We start from the raw sequence: 6100 nt of genomic DNA, 5'->3' as shown, positions 1-6100 counted from the left end.
TCTCGTCAGTGATAGAGAAAAAATGCTGTATGCACAGAGGATTAGTACACCAGGCGCATTTTATTATTGCAATAGTATTACATGCTTTACAGTAAGCGTCAACATTTTTAAAACAAAACTCAACAGGAGCTTGAACCTTTTCTGGTTTTTCTGTAATGTACCCACTTTTCCACCATGCATACTTAAACATATTTACAAATCGCGGTGATGAAAATTGATTGTGTATTAACGATTGAATTTTAAGGATATTATTTCTTAAATGTAAGTTTATGTCATGTCTATTTAAAAGAACTAGATCTGAAAAGTGTTTTAAGAGGTTTTTCGATGGTCTGAATCCATACACGTCTAGTGGTTGTGAACATCCTGTGGCTCCAGCTGGTATCGTACACACTTTTACTTTTTTAGACCCTTTGTTAGAATTAGTGAATATTTTTTCTTTCTGTCCAGTCCATGAATCTAGGCACAGCGTACTTTCGTTTCCTGTAATACGTAAAAAAATATCTTCAAACCATTTGATAGTTAAATTTGATGTTGATTTTCCTGAATTCGAAGCATATGCAATAATATTTTCAGCTTTATATATTAATTTTTCTATCATTGGACCAAATTGGCCGTCTTTTTCTTGCAAAATTATTAGTAAAGGTGATTTTAGAGTACCATCGGCAGAAATGATTGCCTGTATTGTATAGCTATGAGTCAATGAATTCAGAGATTGAGCAAGACATTAAATTTTCAAAGTACCTGTAATAGCGAGTGTACGACCAGCATGGGATTCAAGATTGAATCCTGACTGATCCGAATTATAAACGTTGCTTGGTCCTATTCGAGAAATTTCTAATTTGACTTGTTCAACAAAACTTGATGTTGTTTGTAATAATTCTGCTTTATTTGATACTTGCGCTTGAGTAACAAATTTATTTATTTTTCTCGAAACTATACCATTCTTTTTTTTTACATTATGAATCCATTTAACCGAACCTGTAAATAATTTAGCGGATAATCCTATTTCTCTCTAGCTTCCAAAGCCCATCTTTTCAAATCTATATCATGAATAGGAAGACACTGATCTGTTGCTCTTTGAAAATGTTGAAAAACCTTATTAGAAATAAACTGTAACTTCTCTATTCTTTCGCCATTATTACTTATTTGTTGTTCCCATCTGTACAATTGTTTTAAATCTTTCACTTTCCTGTATTTGCTCTAAACACTGCCTAAACTTCTCCGCGCCTTGGTTGACGAACGCCAAAAGTTAACAGCATTCATTTTGTACTCTATATCAATATTTTCAGTAACTTCATTCTCTTCTTCAAATGTCTCATCAGATTCATCTTCCACTTCGTCATTTCCGATCATTAAAGCCTCATCAGCAATTACACTATTTTCATTTAAACATAAGGTATCATAAGTCTCTAAAAATACATCATTATCAATAGCATCTTTTATAATATCAACTATATTTGCTGCAAAAGTGATTTCTTCATCAGTAATTTTTGACTCTATGTTGTACATTGGATGTTGAAAAGCAAAGTTTAATAGTTTCAAAATATTTTTTGGATTCATAGTAATCCTTATTAACAGCTAAAAACTTACTCAAAATTTTTTAAATAAATTAAAACAAGATAAGCTTCAATTGTCTATACGATTAGTAAATTAAAAAAACAATAGGTGTAAATAATTTCATAAGCGTTTACATATTATCACAAAATTAATGAATAGAATACAAATTTAAAAAAAAAATTTTAATATTTCCGTACTGCAACGATTACCGAAAATCGTTCGACTCGCGCGAGGTTAATTAGCGGCTGATCGAGAAAAGCCGCGATCGGTTCGCGAGAAAGAGAGGGCGCGTAGGGGCAATGACCGGGAGGGGAGAGTTCAACAGGCAATATGACTGTGTCACTCAGTCCGCCTGTATCGTGGAGCTAACCCTTTTCCGTGCCTTCAACGCGTTTTCGTTTGGTGGTGCTAAATCGGACAGCGTGAACTTTGGTGCGGTGTGCAGCAACAGCAGCAATAGCAGCAGCAGCAATAGCACCAGCAATAGCAGCAGCAACAATAGCAGCAACAACAGTAGCAGCGACAGCAACAACAGCAACAGTAATCGCGGCGGTGCGGCGAGCAGCGAAGCAGCTTTTCAGCGGCTTGTTGATCGGATACGGTTGGCCACCGTATCCTCTACTATCTCGCGGTAGGTGCACCTTCCCCTATTATTGTTAATAGCGTGCGATCCCGCGCAGCGTGCGCTAAGGGATTAATTGTTGCGTGCGAGCGGTTAGTTCGCGGCGAACGGGTTTTCTCTCTCTCTCTCTCATACAGCGTATATTGTCATTCGCGCTAGCGTGCGCAAGACTCTCGGCAAATCCCCCCGTGTAATTGAATTGCATGAATAAAGTGAACGTTAATCTTTACTAGATCTAGTCATCGTTATTTAGTCTTTCCTTTGTCCGGAGGTCGCGTCTATATTTGTTTACATTCGATTCGAATTCGCCGGTAGCGCAGCACGGATCACGCGGATACCGGTAGACGGGAACCGTCAACAGAGTTTCCAGCAGCGGCCGCGCGAGCGCTACTAAGCAAGGGCGACAGCGCCGCCAAGCGGCGAGTTGGGGGAACCCAACTCGGAGTAGCGAACGGACTCTGCGCAGGCGCACTCCAAGACAAGGTAGATTGATGTGCTTCGAGTACATAGATAACTAGGCGTCGTTTAGTCATTATATAGGTACGTTCAAGAGGTATTATAGGCTAAACGGCAGCCTGTTACAGTACATATTACATCGTTTAAAAGAAAAAAAATTATAGGGCCCATTAAAGCAAAATATTATTTTAGACACTGTTAGTTTTCTATGTAATGCGTCACATTCATATTACTTACAAAGAATAATGTTACATATTACTCCGACAACGAAATCTTAAGTTGTTCAAGAACGCTAATTATAATACTGATTTCTCTGCTGACAAAATTATGAAAAATATAAATTTCATAATAGTTGGCAAATCATTAAATAATCTTTCTTTATGATTCAACGGTTACAAGGAAATCAAAAATATTTAGCCTTATATGACAACTCTTACAAACGAACTCAATATGTGAACAAAAATCTATTACGTCCTCGTCGTTGTCCTGGATAACACTAACAATAGCTTGAAAAAGATGGGTTTTGAGGATTGCATATAGCTTTGGGAGATAAAGTAATTATAAAATGATGGTGCAAGCAGATTAAGCTATTTAGAGCCAACGAACTCATTTTCTAATACAAAAATAATTGATTAAATTTACTCCACCTAGAGTTAAGTGGGTTAGCCTGCTTAGGGGTTGGGTTCGTAGAGATGGTTTATTACGGTTGTGAGGGTTTGTTGAGGTAAAGTATATCAGGGTTAAGATGGATTCGCCTATTTATGGTTAAGATTGAACTTGCTCTACCCAGGGTTAGGTGGGTTAGCCTGCTTAATGGTTCGTAGGGGTGGTTTATAAGGGGTTGTAAGGGCTTATGGGGATGAAGTATGTCAATGTTACGGTGGGTTAACCTCTCCATGGTTGAGATCTTAAGTTTTTTATAGAAAGCAGTCAATTAAACTCGCTCTACCCAGGATAAGGTGGGTTATCCCGCATAGGGGTTGGTAGGGGTGGTTTCTACCCCTAAAAAGTGGATTCCGCAAATATAAAAAAACACGGGTTCAATATTTTTTAGTGTTCTAACGATGTGCCAAGTTTGGTTGAAATCAGTGAGTGGCACTTGGGTAGTGTTACTTGTAAGATATCTCAATTAGTAAGCTTTTTCTCAAAAAAAATTTGAGACAAAAGTTATTTAATTTTGAGGGGGCCATGTTTTGGTGATATTGCATTTGACCTTGACCATGTTTTTCCAAAGTTATTTCAAGGTCAATATTGTTTTTCAAATAGGAACACCTATTTTTGATGGCAGATTTGGATTCAGCGGAAAATTTTACGTTCAGATAATGTAACATGTATGGGGGTCCATGAGATCTACACCCCATCCCCAAGGTCATTTCTTGGTCAACCTTTTGTTTTAACGGGAATCTCTATTCTTGATCAAATATTCGTATTTTACGTTCATTTCTACCTTTAGGCAAGGTCATGTCTGTGGTGTCTAAGTGACTCGCACCTCATTCCTAAGGTCATTTTGAGGTCAACTTAGGAAAACGTTATTCGCAGCCTTCATTCAATTTTGCGTCCAATTTAGAAAGGTGTGGGGTCCAAGTGACCCCAATCTCAACCCCTGGTCTCTCATTCCACTCGGACGGCGGAGCACTTTATTCCCGGCGTCGACGGATCCACGCGTGACGACGGAATTATGGACACGACGAATCACACACAGCACCCCTACTGAGCGGCGCTTTGCCTACTTACAGATTCCAACTACAGACTCACTCGATTACTTCCCTAATTTTTCGATGATCTCAGCTAGTAGCAGATCTGCGTGTAGCGAAGCTGACGATCAATGGCAAAATGGACGAGAAATGGCTTTTCACGGTCAAAGATCCTTTACTTTTCCTCTTTCGGAGAAAAAATCATTTTATTGGCCGATATGCTAATTCGGATATCGTTAGCGCCCTCCAAATATTCAATCATTGGTCAATATACAAATTAGAAAAGTAACAGCTCCCTCATTTCATCTCCTACTTCGTCGCTATTTACCCTCTCTCACTTTTATTTTTCTGGTAGCCATATTGCTTGTTTGAAATTAGATTGCAATCATTTACAAAACTAGTTATTCTTTTGTGTATTAGTTTTTCAAAAACTTTAGCTAAGTTCGATATAAGTGATATAGGCTTGTAATTTGTTGGTAAATGTTTTTCTTTGGCTTTATGAATGGGAATTATTTCCGCTTCTTAAAGTGTATCTGACCATTTTTCTTTAACAATGCTAGTATTTATTATGTGGACCAGGAGTGCTGAAATGAAACTTGTTAAAGTTTTAATTACTTTTGAGTTTATTCCGTCAACATCACCTTTTTTGTTTTTCATTTTATGGATTATTTCTTGTATTTCATATGTATTTGTTGGTTTAAAAATATAGTTTTGTTGTTCATCTCTGGTATTTCTATGTTTTTATTATTGGGCGTATTAATTTTATTACTTAAATCTTTTCCCACGTTACAGAAGAATTCTTTCATTTTATCGGCTATTTTTGTGTGTCTGTAATTATAATATTGTTCTCAGTAATGAAATCGATATTATTAGTTTTTTTTTAGGGTTTTTTCCTAATTTGTTGTTTAGTATTGTCCATAGATTTCGAAGATTGTTGGTATTGAGGTTAATTTTTATACTATCAAAGTTTTCTTTTGCTTTATTAATTACCTGGTATAACGTTTTAACATATTTCTTATAATTTTCCTTTTTTACTACGTTTTCAGGATCTTTTTTCCAGATGTCATAGAGTTTTTCTTTTGTTTTATATGCATGAATGATTGTCTTAGTTATTTTTAGTACTGTAATTTGCTGGATTTATACATAATTGAATGTTTCTTATTAATTTCGTGATAGCTTGGTTAGGATCTGTTATAGTTATTCTTTCTGACCAATTTATTGTTTTTGCAAAATTTATTAATTTGTGGAAATTTATTTTTGGACTATTATTAATCTGCTTTATATCTTTTTAAATGGAATTTAATGTCATTAAAATTGGATAATGATCATTAAAAGGTATGTTTAGTATGTAGGTATTGTATTTAATATTTTCTAGTTTTATGAAAAAATTGTCTATGCATGAGCCCTTACTAATATCATTTATAGAAGGTCGGCTTATGGAATTGTATCCTAGGCAGTAACCATTTTCTAGTAAAAGTTGTAAAAATTCTTGGTCTAATAATTATTAACTTAGTATATCACAGTTAAAATCGCCAACTAATATACAATTTTTCTTATTTTTATGTATTAGCAAAAAGTTTTTTATGCTTGCTAGAAATTCTATTTTGTGTATGTCGTTTGATCTATAGATAGCTAATAATACTAGTTCTTTTTTATGTTCGAGCTTAATTGTAGTATTTACAATTTTTAGCTTATTGATTTAGATGGTTTCAGTGGTTTCTGGAATTTCATTGTTTATATAGACTACATCACCATCTGATTTATTCACTTC

This window comes from Phymastichus coffea, unplaced genomic scaffold, assembly GCF_024137745.1.
Source record: "Phymastichus coffea isolate CEN01 unplaced genomic scaffold, Cenicafe_Pcof_1.1 PCOF00004, whole genome shotgun sequence".
NCBI classification, from domain to species: domain Eukaryota; kingdom Metazoa; phylum Arthropoda; class Insecta; order Hymenoptera; family Eulophidae; genus Phymastichus; species Phymastichus coffea.
This window is presented reverse-complemented; position numbering follows the sequence as displayed.